Source organism: Vombatus ursinus, unplaced genomic scaffold, assembly GCF_900497805.2.
Source record: "Vombatus ursinus unplaced genomic scaffold, bare-nosed wombat genome assembly UNPS02014168.1, whole genome shotgun sequence".
Classification (NCBI taxonomy): domain Eukaryota; kingdom Metazoa; phylum Chordata; class Mammalia; order Diprotodontia; family Vombatidae; genus Vombatus; species Vombatus ursinus.
The window spans coordinates 257,842-285,737 of NW_020953946.1; the positions used below are offsets into that span (position 1 = coordinate 257,842).

Genomic DNA, 27,896 nt, shown 5'->3' on the forward strand with positions numbered 1-27,896 from the left:
CAGGAAATCTTTACCCAACCCCTTTTAATTTTAGTGTTCCCTCTGTTGATTATTTCCTGTTTATCCTATATATGTTTTGTTTACATGTATTTGTTTGTTGTTTCCTCCATTAGATTGTGAGCTCCTTGAGAGCAGATACTGACTTTTCCCTCTTTTGTATCCCAAACACTTAGCACAGTGCCTGGTACATTTTTTGTTGTTCAGTCGTATCTGATTCTACATGACCCCATTTGGGGTTTTCTTGGCAAAGATACTAAAGTAGTCTGCCATTTCCTTCTCCAGCTCATTTTACAGATGAGGAAACTGAAGCAAACAGGATTAAATGACTTGCCCAGAATCACACAGCTACTAAATATCTGAGGCCAGATTTGAACTCATGACGATTAATTTTTCTGACTTCAGGCCTGGTACTCTATCTATTGTGCCACCTACCTTCCCCCATCTCAGGACAGAGTCTGGTATATAGTAGGTGTTAATAAATGTTTCTTGATTGATTGATAGTATAGGGTAGGTGGAGGGTCAAATCCTGTCCATCACTTATTTGTATGAGCAAGATGCTAAGAATGGTTTTTGCATTTTAAAATATCGTATCAAATATTGTATTTTAAATATTGTATTGAAAAGTATAAAAAGCATTCTTAGCTCACTGGTCATGCAAAAAAAAAAAAAAGGTGGTGAGTTGTCCCACGAATAATAATTTGCTGACCCTTGGTATAATGGAAAGAGCAAAATGTTGGAGTCAGAAGAGCTTGAGTTTGAATTCTGATCTTATTACCATTTACTAGGTTTGAGACCTTAGACAAAACTTTCACTTTCTCTGAATCTCAGTTTCCTTATTTGTAAAGTAGGGTCAATAATACTCATACTTTTAATAGGATCATTATAAGGAAAGCACTTGATAAACCTTAGGGTATATATAAATGCAAGATTAGCATTACAGTAAAGCTTCTGCTGGATGGTACCATACAATGCATATAATCTTCAAGCCTTTCTTATGGAGCAGGCATGCTTGGTCTGACTGTGATCTTTCTGTTTTCTATGTTCTCCACTTTCCCTAGCTGATTTGATCTGCTTTTGAACCACTCTCCACTGTGCCACATAGCTGCCAAGCAATCAGGTATACTGATCTCACACAAAATGTCCCAAGTTTTATTTCTAAGTCTTTGCACTGGGTGACCCCCATGACTGCAATACTCTTTTTTTTTTGCTTTTTGGTGAGGCAATTGGGGTTAAGTGACTTGCCCAGGGTCACACAGCTAGTAAGTGTCATGTGTCTGAGATTGGATTTGAACTCAAGACTCCAAGCCCAGAGCTCTATCCACTGCACCACCTAACTGCCCCAGCAATACTCTTTCTTCACCTCCATTTTTAGAACCCCTGGATTCTTTCATGACTCAGCTTATGTCATTTGTGCAAGAGACTTTTCCTATTCCTACTCTGCTTGCCATCATGCCAATAAAACTGAGATGATAAGTCAAAGCCAGACTGTGAAAGGTTTTTAATGTCCCAAGAAGTGATTTAAGTTCAATTTGCTTTGTAATGTTAATTGTACTTGCTTATTGGACTTTGTGAAATGGATGTCCTGTAGGCCTCTCAAACTCAACCTGCCCCAAACAGAACTCATTATCTTTTGTCTTCAAGTCTTCCTTTTTTTCAATTTCCCTCTTTTCCTGGAGTACCACCATCCTCCCAATGTTACAGGCTATCAACCTGTGTCAACCTATGTCAGCCTCAATTTCTCACTCTTCCTCATCCTACATTTCCAATTAGTTGCCAAGCCTTGTTGATTCTCCTTCCACAACATCTATTGGAAATATCTTATTTTTCCTACTCACAGACCAGAATTTGAGTCCTTATTATGGACTATTACAGTAGCTTCTTAATTGGTCTCCCTGACTCCAGTTTTCCCTTCTCCATTTCATCTTCCACACAGCTGCCAGTGATTTTCCTAAAGCATGGATCTGACCATGTCACTGCCTTATAAATAATAATATTTATATATTATAAATAATAAACAAATAAAATAATAAAATCTAGTGGCTCCTTATTATGACTAATATCAAAGAAAAACTCTTCTGTCATTTGTAATTCTGTCTTCTAGTCCATTTCTGTCTTTGTAGTCTTCTAACACATGTTTCCCCTCCAAGTAGCTAGCCCCTATATACTACTTTTTGTTTTTTTTGCAGAATGCTTTACACTTTATCCTTACAAAAGCTCTGGGAAGTAGGTTCTATTATTTTCATTTTATAGATGAGGAAACTGAGACACATAAAGTCTGACTTGCTTAGGGTCATAGAGCTAGTAAATGTCTGAGGGTAAACTTGTTTGTTCATTTGTTTTTGCAAGGCAATTGGGGTTAAGTGACTTGCCCAGGGTCACACAGGTGGTTAAGGGTCAAGTGTCTGAGGATGGATTTGAACTTAGGTCGTCCTGACTCCAGGACCAGTGCTCTATCCACTGTGCCACCTAGCTGCCGTGCATTTAAGTATACTGATCTCACACAAAATATCCTAAGTCTTATTTCTGAGTCTTTGCACTGGGTGCCCCCATGCCTGCAATGCTCTTTCCTTAACCTCCATTTTTGAACCCCTGGATTCTTTCAAGACTCAGCTTGGTCACTCGTGCATGAGACTTTTCCTGCTCCTACTCTTCCTCCCCCACTCCCAGCAAATAGTAGCTTTCCCCCATGTGATTACCTTGACCAATTTGGCATGAATATTGTTGTTGTTCAGTTGTTTCAGTTGTATCTGACTCTTTGTGACCCATTTTGGGAATTTTCTTGGCAGAGATACTGGAGTGGTTTGCCATTTCTTTCTCCAGCTCATTTTACAGATGAAGAAACTGAGGCAAACAGGGTTAAGAGACTTGTCCAGGGTCACACAGCTAGAAAGTGTCTGAGGTCAGATTTGAACTCATGAAGATGAATTTTCCTGAGTCCAAGCCTGGCTCTCTACCTCCTGCCTCTCTTAGCTGCCCTTAGGAACATCTATATCTATTTTTCTACATGACATTTCCTCCATTATAATGCAAGATCCTTAAGGGAAAGAATAGTTTTTACTATTCTTTGTATGGCCAAGAGCTTAATACAGTGCTTGGCACACAGGAAACATTTGATAAATTTTTGTTGATTGGTTGATTAATTGATGTGGGTTTTACAGAAATATTTTGAAAGTTTGCTGAGGATAATTCCCAAGCCCTTTGTATCCTACACAGTTCTGAGCATTTCAGAGCAAGTTCTCAGTAACATTATTGGCCATCACTTCCTGTCTCTAGATTGTTGACTCCTCATAAGAAGGTAGTAGGGTACAGAAAGAGCACTAGACTTGCCTAACATTCTGGGTTCGAATCCTAGCTTTGCCACTAATTTCATCATGACCTTGTATAACTCACTTAGCCTCACTGGGTCTCTATTTTGTCATCTTTAAAATGAGGGGATTGGACCATGAGACCTCTCAGGTCCCATCTATATACTATTTCTGGTTCTTTCCTGCTCTTTTAATCTGTGATTCAGAGAAATGTACATTGGATTGAATGTTAGTCAGCCTGACTTGTTATCCATTAATGCATTTCATAAGCCTGATCATTTCTAGTTTCCTTTCTTCTTAAATGTACAGTCATTCACTTTCTATAAAATTTACACAAATGAAAACTTATGTAAATAAGGAAACTTACAAGAAGTATCAAATCCAGTAAGAGATTCTCCATAAGATCATAGAATCACAGTTTTAGAGTTTGAAAGGATGCCAACATGGCTGTAGGAGTAAAGTAGTGATTTTGGGGAAGACTTCCATTGAGACAGACTGGAGCAAGATCTCACTTGAGAAAGATTTAAGGATTTTTAACACATTGGTATTCAAAATGAATTAACAGTGAGATATGACCCTCAATAAAGCTACAATAATCTAGTGCTTTCTTAGGCTGCATTAAGAGAGACATGTGGTGGGGCTTGCTATACTCGGCAATCATTAGAACACATCTCAATTCTTAGTCACATATTTCAGGAGGGAAATTGTTAAGGTGGTAAGCAGTCCAGGCTGGTGAAAGGTCTCCAAATGGTGACATGTGGGGATTAGTTCAAGGAATTGGGTAAAGATTGGCTGTCTTCAAGCATCTAATGGCTAAGGAATTAAATTTATTCTGCTTGGCACAGAGGCCTGGAACATAGTAAGTACTTAATGTTTGCTGATTGATTAAAGGAAAGTGGAAAGAGGTACTTTTGTTGTTGATGTCAGGAAAAAACTTTAAACAATAAGAGCTCATAAAAGTAGATTGGGCTGCCTTGGGAAGGAGCAAGTTCCTCCTTACTATAAGGCTTTAAGCAAAGGCTAGATGACCATTCATTAGCCATATTGTAGAAAGAATTCTTATTCAGTTATAGATTGAATTGGATGGTCTCTGAGAAGTCTTCTAACCCTGAGATTCTGTGATTCTACAGAATGTCCTTTTGCTAGAGAGTGCCCAAACACAGACTCAGAGCTAAAGGATTGATAATATCTGGGTACTGTCTGGAATCATATTTATGTCATTTGTTTGAGTTGGATGAACTGGTGCATTAGTACATATTTTCTTTTTTTTTTTTTTGGTTGGGCAATGGGGGTTAAGTGACTTGCCCAGGGTCACACAGCTAGTAAGTATTATGTGTCTGAGGTCACATTTGAACTCAGGTCCTCCTGAATCCAGGGCTGGTGCTCTAGCCACTGTACCACTTAGCTGCCCCTAGTACATATTTTCATAGAAAGATAATGCAATACATAATGATCTGCCCCTAGAATTAAATAATAGGAAGTGAGCAGGCTGGATTGTATTTCACAGATTGATAGTACTTTTTCTGATCCCAAGCCATTCCCTAAAATAGAAATCTATCTTCTTGATATCAATATTATCCCCCCCAAGTGATGCGATGCTTTTACATCATGGAATACTACAGCATCCAAAGAAATCACAATCACAGGAGACTCAAAGAGTAATGGAAGAACATATAGTAGGTATAAATAGATTGTAGCGTATTACCAATGATGCCCAAGAAGCAATATAAAAAGCAGGAACCAAGAAATATATAATTGAAAAAGGAGATTAGCTAAGTGTGGGGGATAACAGACAGTTTGAATTCTGTATTAGTGCCCAAATATTGTCCCAAATTTGAGAGGAAGGCTTTGAGCACATTGATTGGCTATTCTATGGATGATTTATGGGAGAAGGTGGACAAGTTACAGAGAATGAGGAAGTGTGGGTAAAATTTTAACTGCTCCAGTAGTATTCACATTGATGAAATAGATCCATTGATCTAGTGTCCAAATTTGGAAAATCATAGGATCACAAATTTAGAGGTAACTAAGGAACGTGAGGGCAAGAGTCACATAGGTAGTAAGTGAAGAGTTGAGATTCAGATCCAGGTTCTCTAGCTCAAAAATCCAGCATTCTTTTCATTGAAAAGGTAAGATTTTAAAGGTAAAGTGATTTATGGGAGTAAATTTAATCTATACTACCTGGGGAAAAATCTGTTATCTTGCATGGTTGATGCAGTGGACATACGCTGGAAGTTTATTTTCAAGATCTCATTGTGGAGACTAGGCCCTCTTGAGAAATAATTCAAGCCAGCTGAAAATAGTAGCATAAGCTTGACATTATCTGTTCAAGCCTTTTAGGCTTGTAGGTCTACTGCTGAACATCATATGATTACTATAGGTGACTTTCAGGGGAATCTTCTACTTTTTGAATGTATGTTACAATAACATCTATTCACATCCTGCTGAAATGGATTATTGTGATCTGGAGGTGAGTCTGGGATCCCAAAAACTATTCTGGAAGAAAGGAAGCTTTGGTAGACTTTAATGGGCTTCATTTGCATGTGAAGGGACTAAAACAAAACTGAACCAGTAGCAGAGTCAGTGACCTTGTCTCTAACCGGCTCCCATCAAAGTCTGAAAAGTGCTTTATGCTCATATCCTTACACAAAGATTTTGCCAAGCTAGAAAAGCTTTGAGAAGAGGTTCAGTGGCCCTGGATGTCTGTCATCCAAGGGAATGGCCTTGATTGATTTGTAGAAGCTCATCATCGTTAGCTTGTCTGTAGGGTGATGACTTTTGGAGAGGGGCATTTGGGCTATAGTCTGCTTTGTTGTGGGTGCAGGATTCCAAAGTCTTTGAATTTCTTTTTCCAATATCCCTCCTTCCCCAACTATACCCCTTTCAGCTGCCAGGTATGTGTTGTCTTCCCTTATTGGGATGTAAATTCCATGAGGTCAAGGACTATTTTTCTTTTTCTATTTGCATCTTTTGTGCCTTGTACAAGGCCTGGTATGTAGTAAACGCTTAATAAATGCTTGTGGACTGGCTGATTTTTTGACGTTGAAGACTACCCACACAACTGAAATTATATCTCCTTAAAATGTGGAAGTTATAATAACTACATGAACATAGGTTGTAATGAGTACAACAATGAATGCCTTTGTCAGAACTGCCAGGGTCATAGAAAGTAAATGTAAAAGTGTGTGTGTGTGTGTGTGTGTGTGTGTGTGTGTGTATGTATGTATGTAAAGAAGCCAGTTTTGGAGAAGTCTCAAGGTGGTAATCTGCGGGCCACACTTCTGTTCCATAGAGAATTTGAGCCATTGATTTGGTATGAAAAAAACTTTTTAAGTACACTCAATGCTATCACCTTTTGTATGCTAGAATTTAAATGGATCTTCCTCTGCCCTCAGTTTTTTACAAAATTGTTATATCTCTGAGTTGCAAAGGGTCATCTAGTCCAATCCCACATCTGAATGGGAATCTTTACTACAATGTCCCTTAAAATAGTCATTCAGATTCCATTTGAAGAACACCAGTGAAAGATTAGTAAACTCAATTCCTACCTTCTGTAGCAAAGCATTGCACATTGTGCTCACTGTTGGGTTGTTTTCTCATCTGTGGAGCCTAAATTTGTGTCTGAATCTTCTACCCATTGCTTTTTGTTTGTTTGTAGTGTTTGTTATGACACATATTGGTCTTTCAGTTCACTAAAACCCCTTAATATTTTCTCAAATTATTATCTAGCCATTATATTTGCATTTTTTTACTTTGATAGTAACATTTTTTTTACAAATGTTTTACTTAGCCTCTGCCTCCTCTTCCCTTCTAGGTTATTTTTATGATCCTTTTTTCTGAACTCCTACACCTTCACTAACCACCTTTTTTTCTCTTCTTCTTTCACTTTTTATGTTTCCCTGAGTTTTCTTTCCCTTTTCTTTGGTTTTCTGTTCCCCACTCCCAGTTCCCTTTACTATTCTCCATTTGCAACAACTTCCCAATGACATTTCAATATAGGAAACTCTACCAAAAGCAGTGAGTTCTATACCCCATGACCAAAGATGCTAAAGGAACTTTTGGGTGACCACAGCAATATTGCTGCTCTGGGTACAGTGATATTGTCTGACAGGAATCACTCAATGTAAATATGCCAAGTAAACAGTTACCATTAATTCTTTCAGAGTTGAAGGGTTCAGGTTGTCAGAACAGCTTCCCGTTCTGGGTTCAACCCTTGTCTAGACCGCTTGGCTTTACAGCTAATCAGCTTCCAGACATTTACTATTGATTTCAAGAGAGACAGGCAAGAGTGTGAATCTATCAGCCCTAATCTATCACCACAATTAGAAACACAAAATCAAAGGGCATGCGATGACATTTCAATCAGAAATATCTTTCAATACAGAAGAAAGCTTCCTGTCTACCTGGCAAACCACTTCAGAAACAGATTCTATTTCTTAGAGAAGATTTTCAAAATAGTAATTTCCTATTGAAACTCAGATCCAGACCATCAATTTTTCATTTCACGTTTTTCCTTCTCTCCATGGTCTATTTGCATTGAGACATTGATTTCTCCATTTCCAGCTCCTAACAAACACCAAATTTATAGTTAGAAGTTCTGCTCAAAGAACCTTTCATATAGCTTTAAAGAACGTTGATGTTGAAAGAGATCTTAGAAGTAATCTAATATAACCCCTTCATTTTTCAAAAGAAGAAACTCATTATATCCATAACAACTGCAATATGTCCATATAGTATGATATCAAGTTGTATAGGAATTGACTTACCATTAGCACTGTCTTTCCTTTTGCTTCAGTTTTCTTCCCTCCTGGCTGTTTCTGTGTAGAAGCTTTCTTTTAAGTGTTTTAATCCCACAGTGACTCACTGTTCTTCTTTCTTGGTCTCTCCACCCCCAACAGAGTGCTTTCTGAACTTCCTCATCCATGCTCAAGAAACCTAAGTTATTTCTCCTCCTCATTGGTTATAATGACAACCCCAAATGAAGCAGATGATTTCTTTTTATTCCATGAATTTGTGAATGATTCTTTCCTCTCCTGACCTTTCCAAACACACACACACACACACACACCTACACACACCTACACACACACACACACACACACATTCATATATACAGAGTTTATTTCCATAGTTTTAACAAAGAAGAAACATGGTCACAAATCAAGGGAGATAATGGTCACGAAAGTGTTTGAAAAAATGCAGAGCTCTCTGCCCACGTAAGGGCTTTGGCAGACTGTCGTACCAGAAGGCTACAGTGGAAGGAGCCATCCAATCAGCTTGCTTAACTTATGGTGAAATATCTCTCAAAGCGCCATATGTAATTGATTGACTTTCTTAACTTTATCACCTTAGATGCTATTTTAAGTCCACCGGGTCTGTGTCTGTGTAACATCAACTGATGATTCCTTTAATCACCGACATTCTATTTCTATCTTTTAGCTTTGACTTGAACTCTTCTTCATTCCCCAGTTAACTTTTTCCATCAAAGAGTATTCTAGCTTTCAAATTGAACAATTGAGTACTCTTGTGGTTCTGTAGACCTACCCAAAGACCAGTAGACCTTTCTAAAACTTGCAATCTAAGTACCTAACCTTGTGAATTTGAATGTTTATAAGGAGAGTTGGTGCCTAATAATAATGATGATGATGGTGATAAACAACTTTCATGTAGTACTTACAATGTGCCAGGCACTATGCTAAGTGATTTAGAATTAATATCTCATTTCTCTTCACAACAATCCTGCAAAGTAGGTGCTATTATTATACCCATTTTACAGATGAGGAAACCAAACAAAAAAGAGGTTAAGTGACTTGCCCAGGTTCACACAGCTAGTGAGTGAATGAGCCAGATTTGAACTCACATCTTCCTAACCCCAAGGCCAGCATTATCTGTAAATATATCTAACACTTGTGTTTTCACTACCTCTTCTTGTGAATCTGAATGTTCAGAACCTAAATGTTATAAAGAGAGTTGGTGCCAAATACTAATATTGACAGGTTCCGTTAAAGTAAAGACAATGAACCTGAGACATCAGAGGTCTCCAAAGAGTACATACAGCCATGTACACACATATGTACACACATATCAAGAAGAAGCCTCTGACACAGAGGTTACATATTGAGGGCTTGTTTTATTTATTTATTTTTTTTGTGATTTGTTTTTTATTTTATTTTTTGAGTTTAGACTTTCTTCACAAGTAGTAGCCAAGTAGGGATAGCATCCTGGCAAACACCAAGGCTGGTATGAGCCTAGAGCCCATAGAACATTACACAATTGTGCATTATTGTGTGTGGATGTGGATGTGCATGAAGGTGGTGAACAACAGTGTTGGGTCAAAAGGGGACAACTGGCTGCTAATTTGGAAAATGCATGCAAAGTATTCGGGACGAAATTCAGGATAAGGGTCAGTGCAGCTGTTGTCTTACCTGAATTCTCTGAAACTATGGTGTCTTCCAAACTGATCAATTGACAAGAATCTGGACTGATACCGACTGATACCTACTATGTGCCAGGAAGTACTTCTGATGTATTCTGTCAGAGGCAGAGTACTATAGGGTTATTGCCTCCTTACTCATGATACTATGTCTCTCAACGTACCCTAGCTTACTTTAGTCTTTTTCTTTTTTTGCCTACCATATCATAGTATTGACTCATATTAAGCTAACCCTTCATTAAAATCCCCAGCTCTTTCTCAGATAAACTGATGTCTAGTCCTGCTTTCCCCATCTTTTTTTTTTTTTGCTTTGGAATTTTTTTTGGGGGGCCTAAGTATAAAACTTCACTTTATCCTTATTAAATTTCATCTTATTAGATTTGGCAAAGTGTACTAGAAAAATGAGATGCAGAAAAGTGACTTGTTCAGTCACATAGGTAAATGACAGAATTAAGGTTCAAGTGTGTGTTGTTATGTTTAAAATATCCTGCTTTTCCCACTAAACAAACCATGGCACTATATTAACATGCCATAATCCAACCTAGACTTGAAAACAAAGATTTATTTGAACAGTCTAATAGGGGTGGGGAACCTGAAGCCTCAAGGCCATATGTGGCCCTCTAGGTCCTCAAGTGTGGCATTTTGACTGAGTCCAGTTTTTACAGAACAAATCCTTTTATTAATGGGATTTGTACTGTGAAGTTTGGATTCAGTGAAAGGGTCGCACTGAATGTGGCATGTGGCCTCGAAGACGCAGGTTCCCCGCCCCTGGAGAAATGATCATTTCTTTTTAGCTCCTTGACATTCTTCAGAGTAGGCTCTCCATACAGGACAACTGCTAGAAGGCTGGTCCCCTGGGGAAGGTGACAAATGCCATCGACTGCAGAGTGGTAGAGCTAGAGAACTATAGGAGGCAGAATTGTGGAATGAGTAGGGTCTTCAAAGAGTAATTTACCTCTGCCCAAGGAGCTCCAAAGGAAAGGGTAATGGTGAATAGTAATCAGTAACTCCTGGCAAGACCTGTGAGGTAAATGATGGGGAACAAAGTGGTCCTGATCTTGTTTTTATGGGGAGGATTGGCTACTCAGGAGAACATTTATTGATTAGCAGATGAGATGTAAGTCCTTTCTATGTCCATTCCTGAATATGAAATAATGTATCTATTACATTTTAAACTAAGTTTTAAAAAGTTTTGAGTATTGTAAAGCCTTGAGTTCTTGGAAAGGTGGTAGCTGATGGCTTTTGTTGGGAGGGGCCCACTACTACTGTTCCCTGGTTACAGCTGGTTGAGGGTAATAATCCATGCAAGGGAGGGGTCTCTAAGTGTGCCCAGTTTTTTATGTCATAAAGAAGTCTCTGACATCAGAAGTAAATAAATGTGTTTCTTTTGGGAAATCTTCTGACCCAATTACCTTCAATTGTTAACCTGAACTCTGTGCAGAAACTCTTGGTATTCATTATTACCTCTTTCTTATTTTTGCTATGAATTAAATTCCTGCATTTAGTTCTTTCCCCTAATCTGATTTGACTACGTAGCAAAACCCTGGTAAGAGAAGATTAAGCAAGCTCTATGAAGTACAATAGTGTGAAGGCCTCCATTTTCCCTGGGCCTCATTCCCCTGTGATGTCATGGTGGTATGTGTGGGTTTTCATGGTCTGTATCCCAGTTAGGCTTTGTGAATTTCCTACTCTATTCCTTCTTATGCAGCTTGTTCTAGTATGGGAGCAAGTTGGTTTCATGCTCCTTATCTAAATCCATGTCAGCTGAACTTGAGCACATTTCCTGTTCTGTATCTGGAGGAGAATGCACGGAGAGGGGAGGGGTACAGCAGTGTGTGTGTGTGTGTGTGTGTGTGTGTGTGTGTGTGTGGGGTGGAGATACACAGGGCAGCCTTAATTAACCTCAGGCAGTTTATTCCTGGCCCTGTCAATTTTTAAGGTCTTACATCTGTGTTTCAAAAAATCAACTTCACAAATATAAGATCAGAAAGGTGTAGCTACATGGCAATTTATCTGACAAAGCTCCAGGGGTTCGGTGGCCTATAAATGTAATACAAGTCAACAGTGTGATCTGACTATCAAGAGAGCTAACTGATCTTCTAATCTAATTGATCTAAATTGTCTTCTGGCCATGCAGATTGCCCCCCTCAGGCATCATCTTTAGGAACAAGACGTTAGTCATACTGTCCCTACCCTTGTTAGACCACATTTGATGAGTTAGCAATTTGCAATCTGTTAAGCTGTATTTTTATCAAGCAAAGACTTGCTAGAGAATTTGGGGAGTAATCTTGTTCAGCAATGGTGACTGCCCTAATAGACATGGGCAGGTCTGAGTGAATTGATTGACTTTCTTTCAGAACTAATGGGATTGTTTTGTAATCATATTTTTCATATAATATACACTCTTTCTTTAAATGTAGTAAGCAGTGAAGGAATGGGGATTGAATTCTATCAAGTTCTGGTTGTTCATTGTTCAATTTAAGATTGGCATAATTTAAACATAGGGGGTGTCATTAAAATGTTCAAATCTAAAATGATGGTTGGGGTGAGCTCAACATAACATTGATATTAGTATCTAAATTAGCCTGAGGAAAGGAAAACAGAGAGAAAAAACTTGAATCATCTAAGAGCTCTAATTTTATTTTTTGTCTCTCTTCATTTCTTCCATCTACCTTTGGAGTCCTTGTGGCCAAGTGATTCATTTTCTTTTTTCTAGGGCTCTACTTTGACTTGTTTGTGGTGATAATCCAGATTAGTCTAATGAGCTTTGTTTAATCAATAGTAGTTCATTGTATTTAGACTTTTCTTTTGCTTAGTTCTATTTCCACCCTCAGTAACTGGCTTGGAACTTTGTGCTAAAGATAGGCTCTAATTAGATAGAGTAAGCAGGGCCTGATTTATTCTGTTCCTCATCAGTCTGTTCCCCTACCACGGTTCTAGATTGAATAGGTAGTTCTGGCTCCTCCTCCCTGCCTCGGTCCCCATCCATAGTCCTATCCTAGGATAGGGAGCTGGATCTAGATCTGGGACTAGGCCCTGCCCTAGACAGAGAGATTAGAAATAGAGAGATAGATAGATAACACATTTATTAAACACTGAGTATTAGGCATTGTGCTAAGTTCTGAGGATACAAATACAAGTAAGTCTCTAGCTTTTAGGAGCATATTTCCTAATGAGAGAGTATAACACGTGTAAGGATGCTGGAAAAGAGGGGATTATCCTAAGGCAATCTGGAGAGAGTTGAAACAGAAGCATGGCTAGGGTCCCTCCCCAAACAGTGGTCCTGGGGAGACAGTCACTAATTAAAAGAGGATGAGCCTAACTTCATTTGCCTTTGTTTCCTTGGGGGTCTGACATGGTGCTGACCCTGGTTCTGTTTCATCTCTTTCAACTTGACCAGTAGGGTTTGACTCTGTTTCCTGCTGTGATTCTGATCTGGAGATCACACTGGTTTCAGGCCTCCTGGAAGGGCCTTGGTCATGGGCTGCCTGGGTGTTGTCCATCTATGGATCTCCTTGGGCAGGAATTGATTTTGTTCCCTGTAATGGCTTGCATAGAATATCAGAGATTGTATTGCACTAACTTCAGGCCTCTTGGAGGCCCTTCCCTTCCTCACATCTCCATCACCCTTCATGCACTGCTTGGGGCAGACCCATCTGTCTATTTGGGCAGTGAATTGTTAGGATGGATTTGGTCCCCGCCCCTGCCTTGGTCCCCATCCATAGTCCTGTCCCAGGATAGGGATATGGATCTGGATCTGGGACTAGGCCCTGCCCTAGATAGATAGATAACACATTTATTAAACACTATGTGCCTCCCACAGGCTACAGAATACATCCCATTGCCTATTTAGTTCCCTTTTACTAGATGCACTAGCTCTAGGCACTCTGGCTTCTGGTAAGCTTTTATGCAGTCCTGGGCTGAATGGAAAAGCTTACTGGTGTTTCCCTTTTATTTTACTAATCATTGATTCATCTTGTGCTCTTTTAAATATTTGCTGGGGAGTTCTTTAGGGAAGCTGGGCTTGGTTGTAACCTTTTGTGTTGCTGTTTATCAGAACTCACTCTAAGCAGACTCTTCAAGGAAGCTCCGGTTCTGTCTTCCTCTAGAAAGGGAAGGGTTAGGGCTCGGGTTAGGGTTAGGGGATGTTTGACAGGGCCCTGAAGCGCAGAGGAATTTCCTTTCTGGGAAGAACTAACTTTGGTGATTAAAACTGTGGCTGCTGTAATCCCACAGAGTTCTTTGTCTCCCCGCTTCTTCTCTTTCTCTGGGGAACAGAGAGGGAACAAAGCCTAAATTTGGTGTGTTGGGGCAAGACAACTACAATTATGGCAGAACTGTGAGAGACAGTAGGATGATTCCCTCACAGTTTATTTGTCTAGTTTTCTAAATTAGGAGCAGAAGCAGAAGCTTTCATTTTGGAAATTCTTGTCTCCCTTCAAGGCTTAGCTCAGGTACCACCTCTTATGGTTAACCTTCTTACTCCAGTTTCTACTGTAACCCCACCTCCTTAGCTTTCTCCTACTATAGTTTTTCTGAGTACATGTTATATTCCCCCTCAACGGAATGTGAGCTACTTGAGGTCAGGGACTGTTTTGTTTTTCCCTCTGTATCTCTATTGTCCAATGCAGTCCCTTGTCCAAGGGAAACCAAGGGAAACATTGGAATATGAAAAAATCAACAGTTATGTGGGAAATGGGGTCCAGTGAGAAAAAGGAATAGATAGGTTTTTGTGGTCTAGAGGGTAGAAAAATGTTCTCCAGCCTTCATGCATTGTTGGTTTACTATGTAGTCCCTTTCACAGCAAGTGTTAATGAATATCTGTTGAGTCGAAACACACTGGGACCACAATCATCATCATCATCATCATCATCACTCAAATGAGCTTGGCCTGTTTACACAGGAAAGAACATATGGATAGAGAATGTTCATTGCTCAGATTTCAATGTGTATTTGAATAGATACTTTATAGAGTATATATTCATACATATATGAATATTCATACATGTTTCATATTATATGAGTTCATATATATACACACATATACAAATATATATGTATGTATGTGTGTATGTATGTGTATACATACAAACACACATATTTCTTAGGTAGACAATACAAATGGACTAGACAAATGAGCTGGGCCCAGAGTTGGAAAAAAGAACAGGGTAAATTACACTGAGAGAATGCAAATCCTTTTTATTTTTCTGACCCCAATCTTCCCATAATAACAATGAGCTATTTTTCAATATAAAATTTTTACTAACATTGCTGTATGGCAATGAGACTTGGAACAGTATTTCTTTTGAAGAACTGAAGAACTACGAACTGTGCGCCACACAAAGGGCAGAGTAAAAGTGTATAGTAGGTGAAAGCAGTCTCTGATTTATGACCAACGAGGAACTCCCAAGAACAGGAGTAAAGAATGTTACCAAGGGATTCTATGCCAGGAAGAGATGGCCTGGTGATGAGTGAGAGTAAGAGATGAGTGGTGGATGATCATGATGTCTAGACAAAGAAAGAAAGGCTTATAACTCTTCTGGAAAGACATCTGGAGAAACCAATCAAGTTTATGAGATAGTAGAATTCATTTGATTGTGTATTTATGGGAGTCTATTATTTTAAAGGAATCCTATGGTGAAACCCTTTATAATGTGACGAATCTTACAAACTGAGTAGCCATTCAGAAATTTTACAAAGCTAGATTTTTCATGTATATTATTTACTTAAAATAGGTCACCCTCATACATGAATAATAGTAAGGATTTGTATGGTACTTTAAGGTGTATAAAACACTTTACAAATATTATTTCATTTTATCCTCACAGTAACCCTGGGAGGTAGATGCGATAATTATTGCCATTTTACAGATTAGAAAATGGAAGCAAACAGAGATTAAGTGACTTTCCCAAGGTTACACAAATAGTAAGTATCTGAGGTAGGATTTGAACTCCCATCTTACTCATGTTAGGTTTAGAACTCTATCCACTGCACCTAGCCACACCCTATCCAGGAGCAATAAATACAACTCCATTATAAGAAATAAAATGGCAAATTTGTGATAATGCAAAAAGCCTTGGACTTAGAGTCAGGGAATGTTGATTGAAAGTTTGACTCTGTGACTCTTGGCATCACTTCGCCTTAATGGGCCTCAGTGTCTTCCTTTGTAATATGAAGTGGCTGGATTTGATAATCGTCAAGGTCTTTTCTATCCCTAAAATCCCATGAGCTTTTGAAATTACAGTTTTATGTAACAAAACTATTTGTAAGTCCTCGTGTACTGTTCATGGTAACAACACTTTGTTTCCTTGGTTATAACAAATCCTCTGAATATTCCTTGGCAATGGGACTTTCTTTCCAGGTGAGAGAAATGTGACTGGAGCCTAGGAACATAGCTGTTAGCAAAAGATTGTTATTATAACATTTACTGCCAGACTATATTTGTCAATTAAATCTCATTAATTTGTTATCTGTTAAATTCTCCTTGGTGATGGAGTGGGGTAATAGTCATCATATCAATACTCACAATGTATCGCTAATTTAACTGTAGTGGGTAAGTTCTTTGATTGGTTTACCATACTCCTTGCCCCACTAAGTATTTTTTTTTTTGTATTACTGATGACCTTTCTTTGTATAAAGTACAAAAGTCCTCATTGCCCACCAACAAGGATTTTGTCTTGGTATTGATGATTTCTTCTCAGTAAGGTAAGAATTTCTTGCCTTGAGCCGAGTTATCCCATTCATACCACTTTGAGGATGACTGATTGATTCATAGCCAGGAACTGTGGCTATGCCTTTTAAAAAGGAGTTTGGAGGAGGGACATGAAATTTGGGAGGCCAGACTGAGAAGAACTTTTCAGGTATGTACTGAGTTGGTTCCTTGGAAGGAAACCTGTTTAGCCACTTGGATCCCCTAGGTATCTTTAGGGGACCATATGGTCTCAAGCATGGGACCAGATGGAAAGGTAGCTGAACAGCATGGAGTTTCTGAATCAAGCTGAAACCTGCAAGAATAATGTAAGTATAGTAGTAGTATTGAAGTGTCTGAGTTTTTGGAGAAAGTGGAGAAATTTCTAGACTAAAGAGCTAAAACTGAGGAGTAAGTAACAAAGGACTGAGCTAGGATCAGAAAGAGGAAATTTAGACTTTGCCTTTGCTGCTACTTTGAATTATGTGGATTGTGCAGTATTGAGAAGGGAGTTGGAGTCTAGTTATCCCAAGTGCTTTCCCAAGTTGGAGATGAGGAGGTACAGTTAAACTGTAGGAAACTATACTTCTCAAGGACCATATAGGTTTCTTGGGAGCAGGTTGAATTCACTACGGGGAAAGGTTTGCTTGACTTTAGCAAACTCGAATGATTTCCCTTTGTTGGCAGTGGATCCCAAGCTAGTGTTACAAGTCTGTACAATTCTATAGGTCCATGTAATCACTGGGCAGGAAGAAGAATTGTCTTTACTGTTACGGATGTGAATCCTTTGTTTTGTTTTGTTTTTGGTTTATTTTTATCTTTTGTCTTTGGGGTGTGTGTGTGTGTGTGTGTGTGTGTGTGTGTGTGTGTTTTGTTAATCTGACTACTTCCAAAGGAATTGAGGGCTCTCTCTCTATTGTTATGGAGACACGAATGTCATCGTTCCTCTTTCCTTCTTAAAGAGGACAAATGACAACAGGAGGGTGATGTCTTGACTTGCAAGTGAATTGGATTTTATTGAGGCAGGGCTGAGCAAAGCCATCAGTCTCACTCCTCCAGTCATCAGAGTCCAGTGGCAAGACATAGGTCAGGAGGACTGGTGATGGCCTCCAGGAGGCACTAATTGATATTTGTCAAATGCTTCAGAAATCCCTTTTAGTCATTTTTCAGGTGTGTCTGACTCTCTGGGACCCCATTTGGGGTTTTCTTGTCAAGTATACTGGAATGGTTTGCTATTTCCTTCTCCAGCTCATTTTACAGATGAAGAAACTGAGGCAAATAGAATTAAATGACTTGCCCAGGGTCACACAGTTGGCAAGTGTCAGACCAGATTTGAACTCAGGTCTTTCTAATTCCAAGCCCAGCTCTCTATCCATTGCACCACCTAGCTGCCCCTTTGATTTATAATAGGGTACTGGCATAACTAAGAGGCAACACAGGCAATGTGACCTCATAAGCCCTCAATAACTGATGGCTTCTAATCTAATTGTGTCATGGACCATAGATGAAGGAAAGATGAGCCTGAGAGGGAAGCGGATAAATGAGGATTTGGCAAAATCATCATTGGCTTATGCTCCTTCTGCCTCTGACTTGCTCTGCTCCCAGCCTGAGCAAGCCAGTAAAGTTCGTGAGTCACTCTCCTCATCTCTAATAGGAGACGGCTAGTCCAAGACAGTTCCCAATTGCTAGCCTGCAGTAAAATTTTGCTACTCCTTTAACACCTTCAAGCTTATGAGGTAGACTTCTCTATTCCTTCTTCCTCTGATTGGCTCCCTTTTCTGCTCCCTTGCCCTGACTATTTCCTTCTCTCTGGCTTCCTCTCCTAGTCCCCTTGTCCCCTCAGCGAGCTCTCTACCCTGCTGCTGGGGCTGTGGAGGGTCAGAGCTTTCCTTTCTATACAAGATTTAGACACCTTATTGATGCTTAGGATAGTTTCTGTTAGGAAGCACTAAATGAGAGGTCTAGTGGTCTTTTCCAGCTTTTAAAACCGAATGAGTTTAGGATGCCTGTTTTTGCCTGACCTAGAAAGGCAGGGTCCTCATGACCTTCATCAGCTCTCATCAACCCCTTGTGAAAACTCAGGGCACAATATTTTTCAGGGTCTCTCATCTTAGCATGTACCCATGGGGCTCCATGGGTCACTTTTTTTTTTTACTGAATAGATCCTATAGGTAAACTATTTACCCATTTACTGTCTCTTCTGCTCTTTTGAAAAACTGTGTCCTAGTTAATCACAACCTGACCACATCGTTCAATTTAGACTTTTTTCTCAAATTATCTTTTCCTTACTATTGATAAAGATTGTTGCTCTCTATTTTGTGTGTTTTCTTGGCTTTATAAAATTATAATCATATGATTCTGGAAAATCTCTCCCTGGGTGATGGGAGGGCAGTGTGTGTGTGTGTGTGTGTGTGTGTGTGTGTGTGTAAAAGAATGAATGAAAAAGCATTTATGAAGCACTTACTATGTGACAAACACTGTGCTAAGCACTTGGGATAAAAATAGAAAAAGAAAGTTCCTCATGCTCTAATTTGGGGAGACAACAAACAAAAGAAAATTCAGCTGCAGGGAAAATGAAAAGCCCCCTACATCCTAATGGTGTAATGATGGGAAGATGTGGAGATCCAAAGGTCCTCAGATTATATAAATATATACATGACAGTGTCAGAGGACTGCAGAATGTTGAGGTAGGGTATTTGGCAATGCCTGATGGTCCTTCAGTCATCAAAGGGAATACACTTCTTGTTTCTGATCTTTTCCAAGCCCTGTGAGAAGATAAACAGCCCAAAGAAGGGAAAGAGGGAAGGAGGGAAAGGGAGTAAGGTGTTGTAGTGGTGATGGGACTTCTCACCTGCCAGGATGAATTTTGAGAAAGCCTTGGAGCTGGTAAGAGGAGAGGCTGATAAGAATAAAAAAACCTTTAGGGAGATCTCACACCCTGAGGAAGTAAGTGGAGCTGATCATCTGAGAGAAAGTGAGATAGAATCAGAAATCATCTTCTTACCTCAATTTTCATAGAAATAAAAGGGAAGCTTAGAGAGCTTAAGCAATGTACCCAAGGCCACATAGTAAGCTAAAGGGCAAAGACTTGAATGCTTGACTCTTGCCAATGGCATATTCATTCACTGGGTTTGGAGTTCTGAAGGGGAGCTGAAATCTAGGGACAGGATCAGAAACTTAGTAGCAGGATCAAGACAGGCCATGGAATGACCTTTGAAACAGAAGAGGAGGCAGATAGTCTGTGTTTGTTTGGCTTTAGGTGAGAAAAGTCTGGATGTCATGTGGGTGGGGGAGGATTGGGCTGAAGTCCAGGGAAATGCTTTTCTCAAGTCAGGGAATTCACATTCAGAGGAAAGGAGAATTTCACAGAAGCTGATGACAAAGGAATCTGACAGATTGATCTCATACTAACCCAGAGGAGCTTTGCTAAGGCAAGTTAAAAAAAGTTTCAGAAATAAACTAAGAGAAGTTGTTACCTCTATGATGCTCTTTGTAGCTCCCATCTGGCTCTAACATCCTGCCTTGGATGCTCATTGCTGGAGAATTTGCCTCATTCAGGCTCTCCTCACTGTAAGAGTGTAACCTTTTTGAAGGTAGAGATGATAGCATATTTACATTCCCATGGCACCTAAGAAAGTGCCTTATATGTAGTCATAGGATCACAGAGACAGTCCAGAGTAAGGAAGAAAGGAAAGGAGCATTTATAAAGCTCCTACTATGTGTCAGACACTGTGCTAAGCACTTTACAAATATCTCATTTGATCTTCATAACAACTCTGGGAGGTAGGTGCTATTATTATCCTCATTTTGCAGTCCATGAAACTGAGGCAGACAGAGGTTAAATTACTTGCCCGGGATCACACAGCTAGTAAATGACTGAGACTGGATTTGAACTCAAAGCCTTCTGAACCCCAGTCCAATGCTCTATCTGCTGTGCCACCTAATTGCCTTTAAAAAATCTCAAAGGACATCTAGACCAACCTTCCACTCCAATCCAAAATTCTTTCTAAAATATTCTAATGGTTAGTCAGGTGCTCTTTCCAAAAAGGATTTTGTTACCTCAGGAAGCAGTCCAAATTCCCTGCCTAATTATGTCCGATTATGATAGCTCCAAATATTCTACACTGAACCCTGGGCAGGAAGTAGTTTTAAAGTTGAGGAGGAGCTGTGCTGTACTGAAAATTTATTTATACCACGCTCTTTGTTTCCTGTCTCTATCACATATATAGATGGATCCTGGTACAATGGAAAGAGCACTGCCTTTAGAGTTAAAGGGTCTGAATTCAAATCCTGCTTTTGATACTTTCTACCTACATGATTTCCCCTACTCCATAACATAAAAAAAGATTGCACATGAAACTGCAAATCTATTATGTACAGCTTGCTATTCCTTTTAAATATATAATAAAGGTATATAAATTTATTTTTTTCCCTTTTTTCTTCCCCCCCCCCAGAGATGGCTATCATTAGACACAAATATGTGTATGTGTGTGTATATGTTTACACACATATACATATATATGATATATACACACACAAATATATCTATATGTAAAATCATTCTATCCATTCTTCTGTTCTTTGGATTCAGATAGCGTTTTCCTTCATATGTCCTTTGTAGTTAATTTTGATATTTATGATAGTCAAAATGACTTATTTGCTCAAAGTCATTCTTAAAACAATATTGTGGTTACTGTATCCAATGTTCTATTGGGTTCTGCTCATTTTGCTCTTCCTTATTTTATGCAAGTATATCCATATTTTTTTAAGATCAAAGTATAGCACAGTAGTATTCCATCACAATCATATACCACAACTTGTTCAGTCATTCCCCAATTGATGGGCATCCCTGGAATTTCCACTTCTTTGCCACCACAAAGAGAGCTGCTATAAACATTTTAGAACACAGAGGTTCTTTAAAGTTGGTGAAGCACTTTCTTCACAACAACCCTTTGAGGCATATGGTATAATATCATTATCCCCATTTAACAAATGAGGAGTATCAGTATCTTCAGGGAACTTCTACCTCAACTGTAGGTCATTGGCAAATGACAGCTAAGCATTGTAGATGAAGCATGCACTACATGTCTCCTGCTAAGGAGGAGACAGACTTAAAATACAGAATTTTGGACATGTTTTTGTCCAGGGACATTATAGGAATTTGTTTTGCTGGATTAAGCATAGTTGTCATGAGAATTTTATTTAATTTTTTTCCCCCATTGGTCAACTAGGGAGGGGAAGCGAAAGGGAGAAATAATAAATTCATATAAAATAAATAAAATAAAAACATTTGAAGAAAAAAGAAATATATTGGCAAAACTGGATCTATAGTATTATAATCAGTAAAAATTATAACATATTGTAATACAATATATTACATATGTATTATAATTATATTTAACACAACACTATATATTACATAAACATATATTTTGCATGTATTACATAATAATGTAAATATTATGTAATATATTATATTATATTGCTATAATAATATAAAATATTTAATACGCTATATTTGTATAATGCTGCAAGTTATAAAACACCAGTAATGTTTTATTAATATAGACATTTAAAAGCATTTTACCACCTGGTAGTAGTTAGTTATTTGTTATTTCTTGAATTAGATTACTTCACAGAATTGTATGTTGAAAATAAAGAGATTTAAAATCTTTAGACAAATATATGGATGACAAAATCATACTCTGCTATTAAAGTAAACAGAAATGTTTTGGATTATGTTTCTAATTCCTAATTTATGAAACTGATGCCACGTCATGGATTTTCATTACAAATGCATCATTTAGTGCTTCAGGTGGTGACAGAAAACAAGGGTCTCCTTTACCTCCTTAACTAAATAAAACCTTCTTGTTCCTACGTCACAGCTGAAGTCGTCCTGCCCTCTAGTGGCTACTCCTAACCTAGCACTGTTTTTCAAACATCTTGTGAGGAGGGAGAAGAATGTGAATGCAGATAGACCACTAGTAGAGAACAGGCATAAAATACATCTCTCCCTCTTCCACTTTCCCATTAGGGTTCACATCCTTTCTTTTGTATAAACAGAAACCTCTGCTTTTCCCTTTCTGTCCATATAATAGAGACAAGTAAGTATAAGACTTCCAAGGATTCAGAATCCTCTGCTAACTTGTTACCTTTACTGCAGATTGCTCTCTTTGTCGAGTCCTCACATTTGCGAAAGCGGTACTACAAGACAAAAAGAAAATATATTTAAAGAAAATACAATAAAGACGAATATTTCGGTCACAGTTATCTTTTATATAATATTTTAATATCAATATAATACAATTTAATATTATAATTTAATACTAATAATAAAATATAAAGATAATATAATATTAATATAATAAAATATACATTAAAATATTTATATAATACTTTAAGATTTGCAAAGTGTTTTACAAATATTATCTCATTTGATCCTGACTTTAAAACTTGGGGGAGGTAGAGTGAGAAAACGGGGATAGGCAGGGGTTAAATGACTTGCCCAAGGCCATACAGCTGGTAAGAAGTATCTGAGGTCACATTTGAACTCTGGTTTTTCTGACTCAGGTCTAGCATTTCATCCATTGCTCCACCTAGCTGCCTCATGAAAATGTCTGCTCACACTGAAGAATAATGAAAATACTGAAGATACAAGCTCTACCTGCTCCATATGTCAGATCTGAAAACAAATGGGTTACATCAGTTTTTGTGATGGTGAAACTTTTATTTTTAGAAGAAATTAAAGTCAAATCAAGTCCAGAATTCAAATTGTCAACATTTATTAAATGCTATTTATGTTCCAGGCACTACGCTAAACATTGGAACACAAAGAAAGGCAAAAAACAGACCTATCCCTCAAGGACCTCAAAATTTAATGAGGGAAACAACATGCAAACCACTTTGTAAAGAGAAGCAGGCTCCTGTGTTATCATTTTTAGGTATCATCCTTCTCTTTAGCCCAGAGAGGCAGCATGGTATATACAGAAGAATACAGTAATTAATATGCCAGATTTTTATTTACTAATTATGTGAGCTTGGAGAAGTAATTTGACCTCTGGACTTCTGTATCCTCATCTGTAAAATGAAGATACTTGTGCAACATTTAGTCAGTTAATCAAAAATTGATTGATGAACAGAGAAGATGCACACTTGTATTGGTGGAGGGTGTCTCTTTGCTTGGCAGTTCCATATACACCAATAAAGTCACAAGACCAGTTTCTGTCCCTGCTATGTTCTAGACTGTGTTCCAAGTGCTGAGAATACAAAGAAATAGCAAAACTATCTTTGCCCTCAAGGAGCTTATGTACATACGTCCTTTTTTTCTTAAAATTTTATCTTTATTCATTTCTTTTGTTTTTATATCCCAGTAATTTATTAAAAAATTAAAAATCATTATTATTTATTTTCTATTTCCCACTTCCCACCCCCACCCCTCATTAAAAAAAAAAAAAACAAAGGAAGAAAAGGAAACCCATAGCATAACCGATATGCTATGACCAGAAATTCTGGGTCTTGAATTGGAAACTTACAGAATTGAGGAGAACATAAGGTTTAAAACACAGTATATGTTGTTTATTTACTAAACAGTTCTGTGCTGGGTAAAGACAACTATATGAGGTATCTAAGCATATTTGTCTGCTTCTATGGATATTCACTGGATTTTACTGGAGAAAGAAATGGCAAACCACTCCAGTATCTTTGCCAAGAAAACCCCCATGGGCAGCATTGGCATGCTATGGTCCACGAGGTCATGAAGAATTGGACACAACTAAATGACTGAACAACAATAACAAATGGAAATTTGACATCATTATGCAAAGATCATGTATCTATTGACCAATGAACTATACCAAGATAGAAAGGAGGAAGAGTTCTCCAATGAGCATGGACATAAGTGCTTGTTTCTGATTGGCTAATTCCACAAGTCCCTACAACTCCTTCACTAAGAATTGGAACTACCTTGCACAGAGAGGTAGAATTAAGTGATAGAAGGTCATTTGCTCTTTGAAAACAAGAGCTTGGCATTCACTCAGCATTTCTACCCTCAAGGGATGTGTAAACTGCCAGGGATAGTGTGGGACCTTGGATTCAGAATAATTTTCTGGACAGGATCCTCTAAGTGCCATCTGGTGGTTAGATACATTCCCCTTAGCTCCAGGAAACAATTGAGTAGTGGACTCAGTAATTTTAAGATGTTTCAGTGAGATAAACTGTAAGCATCTTGACAAATTCTATATAGATAGTGGCAGAAGACCACTGAAAAATGAGACCTCAGGAGGCACTTGGCATGATAGATTCCCATTGGTGAGTCCTCCCAGAGCCTCCACTTAAAAGAAGGGCTATGCTACATTCTCTGCACTTGGCCACCGAGTGGCAGATTTCTTCTCCCTCTGTCCCTTCAGCCCCCTACTTCCATTGTTGAGTTCTTCCCAGAGCCTTTATTTCGAGAAAGGGTCCAGACCAGCCATTCTTCACTCTCTGGATTTTCCTACTACATCTCTTCATGAGTACCTTCCTTCTCCACACCCTCCCCTTCTCTTCAGCTTCTTTTATGTTCTGTGTCTTTCTCCATTAGAATGTAAGTTTCATATGGGTAGGTGTTATTTTGCTCGAGTGACCCCTTCCCCTCTTGGATGTACTGTTGGGGAAATTGATTGGTCATACTCCAGGGAAGAAAAGTCAAGCTATGTGTGGGCACAAAGACCCCTCAGATCACTAAGTTTCCTGTTACTTTGCCCTTGAATGGACTCCTAAGCAATGATGTAGTGGTAAATATTTAACAACTGACTCTGGGGTGGGTGAGTGGGAATGTATTCATAATACATTTTAAAACTTAATCTGTACTATTAATATTTTCTCCATCACTTTCTTTAGTTTATAAACCATCAAAATAATAAAATAAAAATAAATCAATAAATCAAGCCCTGATATGTAACATTTGTCAATTTCTGAGGTGCAAAAGCTCAACCTGAAAATTTAATAATCACCTCTTGAGAACATGTTTGAGCTGGCTTCAGGAAACCCCTATTTCTAAGGCATCATTCCATTCTCTCCATGCTTGCTGATGGGGTAGGCAGCCCTTGCTGGCTGTTTGCTGTTGTCTGTTTTCTGCTTGAATATGATTATTGCTGCTGATAAAGCCCAAGCTGGGTATGGCAAAGGATAAGTTGGAACAGATCCTGGAGAGCTGCAGTGGTGGAATGGAGATGAGACCCAGGGGTAGTGGTGATAAGAGACAGATCCTAACACCTTGTTACTTCCCCTCTTTCTTCTGTTTTCAGAGCTAATCTATAGGTTTGGTGTGGGAGTAGGGGTAGTGGGGGCATGGAGGTGATGTGATTGGGGAAATAATTGCTTCACATTTTTGCAATGTGACAATTCCTATAGAAGTTTCCAGTATGCTATGTCTTAATAAACCATGTAGTCACTGAAAACTCAAACATCTAAATCATATAAATGAGGTTTGTTAATTGACAGCAGATTCTCCAAATGTAGGGTGGGTGAAAAGAGAACAAATTGAGATTTCCCCATAATTCTGTATTTGAGTGATACTCTGTTGACCAGTGAGAGAAATTAAAGTTGCTCGGCCTTGCCCATAGTAGGAGGAGGAATAGTCTAAGAGTTTGTAGATGAGTATTCTTGTTGAACAGTAGAGACACTGTGAGAAAGTACACACATGTGCACTGGATAATCTTTGAGAAAATCACTTTGCTGGTGGCTTAAGAATAGTGCTTCCTGGTGGACAAAGTTCACATTTCACCCCCTGTTGTTAACCAAAATGAATGAATACTTTTGCTTCCTTTTCTGTAGACTTGCTGAAGAGAGAATACCAGTCAGACAAGGAAGTTATTGCTACTTTAGCACCCAGGACAGTCACTAAATGTATACATAACCTGCTCAGCTGTCATAGTTGAAGTTTTCTATGTCTTTATTTTTTGCAGCAAAAATTGGTACAGAAGCTGTAGCTGTTTTCAGGGTGATGCCTCCAGCACAATTAGGAGTTTTATATCTAACATTAGCATAACAGGTTTTTGGAGCATGCCCACATCATCTGACATGGAGGCAGTCACATGCCTGCTTCTGGAATACATTCTGCATTCTCCTACTATGTGGGTGGAAATAGCTTCTTTCTATTGACTGCATAGCCGAAACAAGCTGCATTTTTAAAATGATGATATTGGGATAAAAGCTCTCCTGGTCCTTTGATATCAGAAAGGGAAAAGGCCCAATTCACCTACAATACATGTAGGCTCCATGCACTGACCTGGTTGCAAAGGGAAGGGCTGCCTTCTTTCCTCTCCTTTTAGGCTCTGAGAAACAGACTTTGAGGTTTTAGGCATAGGTAGTGGAGTCCCTGGAACCAGGATCAAGACATGGTGATCTTGGAGGCCAGGTTCTGGGCAGATGTTGCTGCAGGCCATTAAGTAAGCCCCGAGAGGCCAGGGTACCTGGGACTTGAGCCCAAGGGGGTTTTGGACTTAGAATTTAGTGGGACTGCTATATAGGAACTGAACTAAGCTATGGATCCTTTCCCAGAGACTGAAGTGATATAGGGGGAAATTATTCATTGCCCCCCACCCTGTATTGGGGGGAATGTTTGCATGTTTCTTCTTGCTATAACTTTGAAATAAATATTCCTTTGTAAAAGCTAATCTGTTAAGTGGTTAAATGAAACTGGGTACAGGGGAACCCTATAATTCGGAGAACACCGTAAGTTGGGGCTGGACCCAATGGCAGAAAGAATGAACTCCCGCAATCTCTTTTAAGCATGTTGGAGAGCTCCGTGGAAGGGATAAAATGTAACAAACTTTGCCTTCAGGCAGGAGGGACCAAGGTAATTATTGTGACATCGGTCCTTAGGGAGCTGAAGCCCCTATTCAGTACTTTGAGACCCTTTGATAAGACCAGATAGACAGAACGCAGCCAGCCTATGCAAAATTACGAAACCAGTTCTCCCTCTGCCTCTTCCTTGGTCCTTCCTCCACTTTGGAATCTGTGGCACAGGCCTGGTCAGATGTCTTGTACTGGCCTCCTACTGCAAACCCACAAACCTCACTGCCCCCAGTTTCCCCTTCTTAAGACTTCCTTCCGCCTACTCTCTGATACTATGACGTCACTGGATGACTGCTGACTACACCAGGGCCTCAAAGGAAGGCTGGGAACAATCATTTCCACCCAGAAGAAAGATTGCATGTACAAAATTATAATTTTTTTGACATTCATCGTAGTATGAGCATGCCATCTCCTTTAAGACTCCCCCAGCTTGAAATCTCTGCATTGTTCATGGCTTCCTCCTCTGTCTGAGCTCTTTAGAATTTGTTCCTTCTGAGAAATTCTGGGTCTTGACCTGGTCTCTCTGGTTTATACTCTCACTTTCATTCTCAATGCAGGCTTTCTTTCTTCCTTCCTTCCTTCCTTTCTCTTTCTTTCTTTCTTTCTTTCTTTCTTTCTTTCTTTCTTTCTTTCT

General features: G+C 38.9%; 1 protein-coding gene across 3 annotated transcripts in view; it reads right to left on the reverse strand.

Annotated features, from left to right (window-relative positions):
• CSF2RA (colony stimulating factor 2 receptor alpha subunit) overlaps positions 1 to 27,896 on the reverse strand; it is a 61,149-nt gene that overhangs the window by 31,426 nt on the left and 1,827 nt on the right. For 2 of the 3 annotated variants that reach the window (XM_027859468.1, XM_027859470.1), the window contains exon 1: positions 8,072 to 8,174. The gene's annotated coding sequence lies outside the window, so the exon portion shown is untranslated. Of the gene's footprint in view, positions 1 to 8,071; positions 8,175 to 22,578; positions 22,631 to 27,896 lie in introns of those variants that run through there. The other variant, XM_027859469.1, reaches the window with a different exon arrangement.